Source organism: Cryptotermes secundus, unplaced genomic scaffold, assembly GCF_002891405.2.
Source record: "Cryptotermes secundus unplaced genomic scaffold, Csec_1.0 scaffold2798, whole genome shotgun sequence".
In the NCBI taxonomy this organism is placed as follows: domain Eukaryota; kingdom Metazoa; phylum Arthropoda; class Insecta; order Blattodea; family Kalotermitidae; genus Cryptotermes; species Cryptotermes secundus.
The window spans coordinates 121,354-130,684 of record NW_019745152.1 but is presented as its reverse complement, the minus strand read 5'-3'; positions in this window follow the sequence as shown (position 1 = coordinate 130,684).

Genomic DNA, 9,331 nt, shown 5'->3' with positions numbered 1-9,331 from the left:
GGGGGAACCCCTGCCGAACTACGCGACGTCGCTTTCCAGGACCGTAATGTTAATATTCACCTAAAATCTCGTGTGCTTTATGGTGTTCATTTAGTTTATTTCTTTGGTTCACTTCGAAGAAAGTAATATAAATTTGCTGGAATAATGTTAAATATTATAAACATGAACGAAGATGAACATATTATAAACTTAAACGAAAATGTAACAATAAGAGAGGAACATTTAGATGCGAGTGAGATGAGAGACACTGTCAGGCCCCAGGTTTGATATGATTTCCAAAAATATAAAAGGAAGCTGAACGCAATGCCCGTTGCGATAACGTTTCCAAATTCTGGAGGAATTATCGATTGCTGCACGGTATGACCTGGATTCGGAAACATGAAAATACTATTGCTTCAATGAATTTGATTTGTTTAATTCTGGTCCGTCACACTAATATTATGAAAAAAGCTAAATAGTTCCGTTCAGTGTGACTGGTTAAGATTTTCTTATTTCAGTTATTCACGCCCTTACATGTTTCGGTCTTCAAAGACCATCTTCAGTAAAAACAACACAGCGGGTCACAAACACATACAGGACAACACCAAATAACCCTCTTCTCGAGAACGACAAGGGGGCACACATTGGGCCCCCGCCAAAAGAAATAATAAGAGGAACGACACGAACCCGCTCGGTTTACGAATTCCAATAGAATTTTAACAAACTAACCATAAATATTTTAATGTATTGGAACAGCCGCTGTAGTTGTAAAGACTTCAGATTTTACAGCCAATTGTATATTATTTATATTGTATGTATATATTTTAACTTTCAGAACATGTACTGTAATAGTGGCTTCTAACTGTATTGATGTAAAGGTGTCCCTCTGAAGATGGTCTTTGAAGACCGAAACATGTAAGGGCATGAATAATTGAAATAAGAAAACCTTAACCAGTCAAACTGGACGGAACTATTTAGCTTTTTTCACAATATTGCTTCAATCTGACATGACATCATCTTAAAACTCGTTGTTAGTAAAATTAGGTGGAGCAGTTCGTCAGCTTTGGCTCCTACGTACACCCTCATTTAAGCAAATTCCTTTCTCTTTCTGTCCAACTGATAACTAATTAGCCGTTGCAAGCGAATTTCTGTCGAGATTCAATACAAACATGCCTGATTCTATGTTATAATTTACAACCATGGCGAATGATCCTTCCTGTACGTCTGGCAAAATCCACAAATAGCGGAAATTGGGCACAGGGAAACACTACGTAGTTATGGATTTGCAGTGCCTTTATAATTTCAGTTAACAGGCGAAAGCATTTCAAGGAAACTCGGAAATCAGTCTTCTGTGAACTTGGTAATTAACCTACATACTCCGTAAAAGCGGGCGATTTTTTGGTTAATTCATTAGATGATGGATGATCAAGGAAAATGCAGTACCATGGAGTTAGTTTGTGTACTTTAATGTTTGTTGATCCACTATTGACTATAGTAAACCCTCGCCCAAAACGGGGAATTCGACCCCCGAAACAGGCGCGTTCGTTGAATCTGCGCTGGATGAACTTAAATTTGTATTTGATTTCTGGGGATATGTAAACGCGACTGTGGAGAGTCGAAGTAAATAATAAGTTTGTAAATATATTGTAATGACATCTATTTATAAACAAACTGTAACATAATAAAGTGTCATTGCAAATTTAAAAGTCAAAGTAACATATCAACAGAAAGTTAAACTTTAAATTCTAATACCAGCAGAATGTTAGATAGTAAATACGATATTAGCACGAAATGAGGCAACAAACAAAATGTGTATGCTACCAAAGCGCGTTTGGTAGACAGCGTATAATCGAATCTTCCGCGTTGTTCGCATTTATTTGCATGCGTATACTCGAATCCGCGTTGGAGGAGGTTTTGCTAAATGTTAGTTAGTGCTACTTCATCGAGATGTCTTGAATTTCGCCGTAATTTCGATTTTGCCACACGTAAAAATTAGTTTATTTGAAATGTCGGACATTCCTGCACGTCATGGGAACCGACTGCCTTATTACGATACGTCACAATTGTTCGTAGAATTCACACATTTCACCGCTTGCTAAACCGACTCCCGGTTGCACGCATGGGCTTAGCAATGTTCCCCACGGACGGGGACTCGCAGTCGCTGACGTACTCGTTGCAGTGGTTCCCAATCACCGTTGTTCCACGTGCCCTTTTCTTGAAAACTAACAGCAATCAGAAGCTGTATATCCTCTGAGAATTCCACATTTTAACCTCCTTTCTTTCCTGAAGGCAAGAGAAACAGGCTTATGAGATCGCCAGGTTTTTCCATCTCAATTTTTGAACAAGATGACGGATTTCCATGAAATTTCATATGAACCTAATGCCATTGGAGGACATTTCAACGCAACAGACTTCAACATCCTAAAACTGGTAATGACAACATAGCGAGCGCGCGAAATTCTGAGGTGGGAGCGAAATTAGTATCACTTAATACACGGCCCAAAAATGATGTACGGAAATTGGTTTTGGGAAAATATGCAACTTTTGTTAGGTATTTGTTGGTAGACTGCAAAATAACAATATGGAGGGCGTGCAAATATTTTCTTTAGTTTTCGGTTTGCAGTCGGTAATTGCGGACAGTACAATTTCGAAAAAAAAAATAGACTACCAAAACGCCCCTTTAAGTGAGATACTATACTTCATTCGAAGTGTATAATTGTTGAGGGGTTGAAATTGAGAGGGGTGTACAACAGGTGATGGTGATGGTACAAGGACCGGTCAAGACCCACCCCTTATTCATACACGTACCTAATTTAATCAAATGCAGTTAAAAGAGCTTTGTTATTTTTAGAACAGTACGTAAACTAACATCTAAGAATGTCGAGTTTATTTCCTTGTGTTGATGGCAGGCTGTTAAAACCGCGATATGTTTCGGTCATACAAGACCATTTTCTTCTGGCTCCTAGGATTTCTTCGCCCCAGTTGCATTGCATCCCTGTGCTTGCTTCGATACCCGTATTCTGTTTGTCTTGACTATTTATACTACATCCTGTTCTTGTCGTACCCGTTAGTTTCACAGACAATATTTTGAACAATGAATTTTTCTCTAAAGTTTGTATTCCGTCGATGTTTGCCGGCTTACCGCAGAAATAAAGATATATTTCCGCGGCTTTAATTTCATTTGCTTTGGCGAGTTTAAGGAGTTTAATGGAACACATTGGTCAGGCGCATGAATGAATCCTATGATTAACTACAGTGAAAACAATATTTTGTCTAGGTCATACTTGAAACCAACATTTCGTGCGAGAACTCCACCGACTAACTAACCAACTCCATGGAGCTGAGCCCTTCTTGAGAACCCGCCAATTATGCAACTACTCAAGAACTTCCCAGTATTTTATGGAACCCAAAGTTCTTCATCGTGTTCACAAGAGCCCTCCACTGTTCCCTATCCTGAGCCAGATAGATCCAGTCCATATCACCCCATCCTACCACTCCAAGATTCATTTTAATATTGTTCACCGACTTACATATGGGTCTTCCTAGTGGTCTCTTTCTTTGTGGCTTTCCACACAAATATCTTATATGCATTCCTTTTCTCCCTCATTCCTGCTACATGCCCTGTCCATAGCATCCTCCTTTACTTGATCATTCTAATTATATTTGGCGAAGAGTACAAGTTATGAAGCTCCTCATAATGCAATTTTCTCCGAGTTTTCACCGACAATTTTTAAATGTCGAACACTGTAAATTTCCGTGGCTTGCAAATGTTTGTGTTGCAATTGCCAAGGATAATACTTCTACATGGGAGAATGGCGATCAAAATGAATATTTTTCTGTTTTAAATTGCGGTAATTTTTTATTTCGATGAAAAGTAGTTTCAAGACGAATATAAAAAATTATCCAGCTAACCTCGATTAGCCGGAAGTGACAGACTTCTTTCATTGGTGAAACCACCTGAAGGCCCGCACCTAAAGAACAAGCTTGGATGTTGGCTTAGCGTATTTCATGTAAAGAACCTATCTGAAAAACACGTAATTGAGACAACAATCGACCAGCAACGTGACTAGGCAGAAGTCGCATGATAATTAGACTGCATATGTCTACTACCCAACTGTTGACCATTGCTTCCTGGAGTGGGAATCTGGCTCCAGAGAGGATGCTGGCAGTACTACAGCCCTGAAAATCCCGTGGGCCTATATGACTGGGATAATAGCAGGTTTCGGAGCTCAGTTCTGCGATGAACTATAACTCAAGGCTTTCAGGCAGTTGATAATCAGCTGAACAAGAAATTGTACTACTTTCACGTTGCCGAGTCCACGCTGTGCGTACTCTCCCTAGTCGGGCGTATATCCCTTGTGGACGCCGCAATAAGAAGGCAGCGTGAGTGAAGTATGGGTATACATTCTCAAACAACGACGTGCACCAGTAGCATGTAAAATACTGACGTTCAGTGCGGCGGTTTCAGTCGATTAACCGTTGCCTGAGGATGGCCTCATAGGGCCAAAGTATGTCGTAACACTGAAATTAATTGTGATTTTATGAAATTTAAATGTAATTACATTTTAAAATAAAAGTTTATGTTGCATTAGAGACGGAAACAAAAGAATGCTGAAATATAATAATTTATTGATATAATTTTGGGGGTGTGGGGTAGAATGCATTCAAAGTAAATTACGCGCATTTGGTGTTGTAACTAAATGTCGTTGAACTCTGGCAGATTTTGTTCTTCCTCTGAATCGCGCTAAATTTGGCTGTTCAGTGACGATGACGAGGTCAGTGAGACCACAGAGGAAATAGTCTATCAGGTTTTCCAGACACGATTACAGTTTTTTTATTCATTAAAAACAAACGCGTGTTACCGTAACAGACTTCCCCATCCTGACGTCGGCCAGGGTCACTGCAACAGTATGTTTTTCACTATTACAATATACTACGTCGTGAACGCAACAGTTTCATCGCCTAATTGTTACAAAAGAATAAAAGAGACCGTGTTCCACTGTCTTTTATTTAAGTGAACTTCATAAGAGAGTCTGCTATTAAATCGAAATAATGTAGTTTGCCTTTAATCTAGACCTTCACTTTCATGAACTATCACCAGCCTCTTGCACGTCTGGTGTTAGAACTCATTTTCTGTCCTTTTCTACCAAGAAAGTCTATAAACAACTGGATGTAAATTATTATGCTAAAAATAACTGTCATTCAATGATCTGACATCAGACTTGCTCGTTTCTACAATTCAATCGTCTCTTTTGTGTGTGAGATTACGAATTATGGTAAGAGGACAGGAATGAGAAGGTACTGCAGCCTAAATTCCAGTTTAAAATATCAGATCTATAGCCTATACCTACCAGCATTTTAAAAGATCGATTGTTTTTAGGACATTAATTTACATTGACTGGAGAAATTATATTTTACAATTATAAAATGAAATTAAAATTTTTAGTTCAAATATAAATGTGTGATATTTTCACGGGAGGGAGTGTGACTATAGACGGGGTTTGGTTTGGAGATTGGATATACTGACCACTTATACACATGACTCGTAACTACATGCAATTATAATGTCATCGTTGATCTCCACATTTTACAGACCACTACAGCACACGCTAATCTTTTCTAGCCTGCAGTCTCTTCACATGTTCTCTGGTAACGGCTTATAACAGTGGAGATTCTTCAGCTTCCGCGCTCACTTCGTTGACCACTGGCTCTTAACTGCACCGACTAAGTCGTTTCTTCACAGACTCCCTTACAACTCTCTCTGAAATCTTGCTCCAATTGTCCTCTTTATAACATCTCGGCACGGGCCGCGCAGAAAACACAGTTCATCATTGTACTCCAGTCGTTTCCGTGGGAGCATGTGTGCTTTCGAAAGCGTTACTCAATAACGGCTGCGTATACTTGCTTATTGAGAATCTGTTGCCTAGCAGCGGATGTCTTTTCGTTGTTTCGAGGTCTTTACCCAATAACGGTTCTTCATGCTACAATATCTAATTTGTATTAAGCCGTACTTACTTTAGATACCCTTGCGCCATAGCGCACTCATGTTATTTGTGAAACTTTAGTTAAATGAAATATTAACCTTTCCTCTGGGGGGGGGGGTATTTAATTTTTGATCGATTGGCCTTATTGAACGTTGCGATGTTGTCGTTTGCAGTCTTTTCATATTTGAAAGTTCTGTGGTTCGGAATTCGTCCAGGAGTTTTGGTATTCCGTGTTCTTCATGGTTTTCCTCAGTGTGTCCGAGTACATGCTATGCTAGTAATTGTAAGTTATGCCACAACCATTTCCTAACACGCCATCATCTGCCAATATGTTATCATTAAATCTAGAAAAACCTTACATACTTTGATAACCCGTTCTTGCTAAATAGCTCAAGACTTACTGTTGAGTGATGAAATATATGAGGTTCAGGTATCATCTAGCGAGTCATGATGTAATTTTATTTCAGAGAATGGTGAATGGTATTATGTCCTGATTTAATCAATATTTACCCAACAATGAAAATCAAATAGCACCAGGATAGTGCAGTTGGTATAGTGACTGGCTATGCGCTGGACAACCAAGGCGTCGGAGTTTGAGTCCCAACAGGGTCAAGAAATTTCTCTTCTCCACGTAGTCCAGACTGACTCTGGGGCCCACCCAGCCTCCTATCCAATGGCTACTGGGGGCTCTTTCCCTAGGGGTAAAGCGGCAGGGCCGTGAAGATGACCACTCACCTCAAACTAGTGCCAAGGTCAAGAAAACGTGGACCTATATGTCTGCTCCCCCATACACCTTCATGGAGTAGTGCTTGCTTAGTTAAGCACAGGGACAACTTTGCCTTCTCACTGAACATTTTTATTACAGTTGTACATCAACTCTCTGGTATACATATCTGAAGGAATTGCAAAGCCGTAACCTGTTGTTTTGAAAGTTACTGTCCAATAGTATCTTTCACTTTGTCATGAACGACGTTCAAAAAATGTTGTGATCACTTTGGCCTTGAGATTATTGAACTAATCATACATACTATAACTTCATTGCTAACTACAGGATACAATGCCTAGTTATCAGGATAATCAAATACCTCAGTGTCTGTTACTGTACTGGTACCTTACAGTTCACTACTGTGCTGAAAGAGGAGCTCCTCTGAACCTTCTTCTGAGCCAGGTCACCCCCAATTCACACCTTCAGCAATTGTTAACCCCAGACATCCATACAATTTGTTGGTGTTCCAAATTATATTTTCTTAATTCTGATACACAACAGAAACAAATATGACAATGCACTTAAAACTCAATGTGTGTGTCCCTTGTAGTATGGCAGATATGCGGTGATATGCCAGCTCCAAATGCCATTCTCCATTCCTGAGGCTACCACCTGTAGGAACTAAGGCTTTTTTGTCGATGAGGAACTCAAAATGTGTTCAAAACACTTCAACAGTCACCTTGTTATAAAGTGCATCAGAATATTTTCACGTATGTTTTTAATATTTGGATGCATATGCTTTTTCTCTCATTCCTGTGCTTTGCCATTAAATGAATACACAGTTCTGCCCCTGTACCAAATACATGTGTAAATGGAATACAATAGAGAAACTGGCCAACTGCTATTCAGCACTTTAAAGTTTAAAATGGGAAAAGACAAATTTTAAATAAGTAATCTTATTTTGAGTTGACCTGGAGATAACACTCTGCATTACTAACTAGACTCCTTTCCTAACTACCAAACTACAGAGTGCTACATCCAAGTGTGTATCTTGGTACTTTTTGTTACAGAAATTTTATCAAGTTAATTAAACAAAGGTCAGTCAGGGGCAAAAATATGATTATCACTTTTACTGTTCAGTAACAACATATAAAATGCTATGACTTTCAATAAATAAATCATGAACAGCAGTTTCTAGGCTCCATTGCTCTATGCAAAACAGGAACAAATGAACCACTTCAAAAGTTATATTTTCTCTGTAATTTCTTTCTTGTTGTACCCCCTGCCCTCGCAGGTACTCAGTTGATCTGTACCATATCCGTGTAGCTGAAATCATATCAAGGTGTTCAGCATATCATTTTCCTCCTGAAAGGAAATTAATGTTAACTACTGATTCATTCATACGCTATTTAACGACACTGTTCCTGCTACAGAGGTCATACAAGATGTCCCAGGAGGAAGGGTCAATATTCTGGGAGATCACAGTATTGGTCATTTTAAGCAAAAAAAAAAAAAGGTGTATATGCACATGTCCTATTCCGAATGGTTTCCATTTCACTGTACACTTCTAAAATTGTTGATAATAAAGAGATATTATGTACTGTTTCAACACTGGTATGTATTGTTCAAGTAACCAAGTTGGTACAGTTTACCTAGTATAATACATTTTTGAAAATACTGTCAACATCAATGCACTTTCCAACTTGCATGAGGACATAGAATGCTGCTTGTCTGAGGGCATCTTGACATACATCCAAACTATAGCACAGTGAACTAGTTCTACCTTGTAATCCATTCAGAACAATTTTTGCTCAGAACCGATACTATGACCTCCCAGAATACTGACCTTTCTTCCTGCACTCTGTAGATAAAATTAAGTGGAAAGCTGAACATATGGTGTTATCACCAAGTGAAAACCTTAACAAACCGGAGCGAAAGACTGTAAATTATATTTCATTTCATTCATTCATCTGTAATCTGTCAAGATGACAGGTCCACAGTCTCTTCCAAAGCAGTTCCTCCACTTGATTCGATCTAGAGCTTTCTCCTTCAAATAAAAATATCCTCTTCTGTCCCCAAGGTCATCCAGTATCTTCTTCCTCGTCTTCTGGTCACTTCTATCCGCCCCTCTATCTTTCCTTCAATAACTTCTTTTAGAAGGCAGTTACCACGCAAGATATGACCAATCCAATTAGCCTTTCGTTTTCTTATTTCGTGTAGAATATTCCTCTGCTCACTGACTCTAAATAACACTTCTTCAGTTCTCACATAATCGGGCCAACTGATCTTCTCCATCCTTCACCGACACCACATTTCGAAGCTTTCCAGGTGTTTCTGATCTACTGTCCTAAGTGTCCAAGTTTCAGCCCTATAAAAAGCAATGCTCCAAACGTAGCATTTCACTAGTTTCTTCCTCAAATTTAAGTCCAATTTGCTGGTAAAAAGATTCTTCTTGCTAAATGCAGCTTTTGCCATGGCAAACCTGGATTTAATTTCACACGTACACCTTCCATCATCTGTTAACAAGCTACTCAAATATTTAAAACATTTCACATTCTCCAGTTGTCTTTGGTCTATCTTTATTGTGACTGGGGTTGGTTGTCTCGAAATTTTCATTACTTTTGTTTTTTCCACATTCATTTCCATGCCATAGCACCTTCCA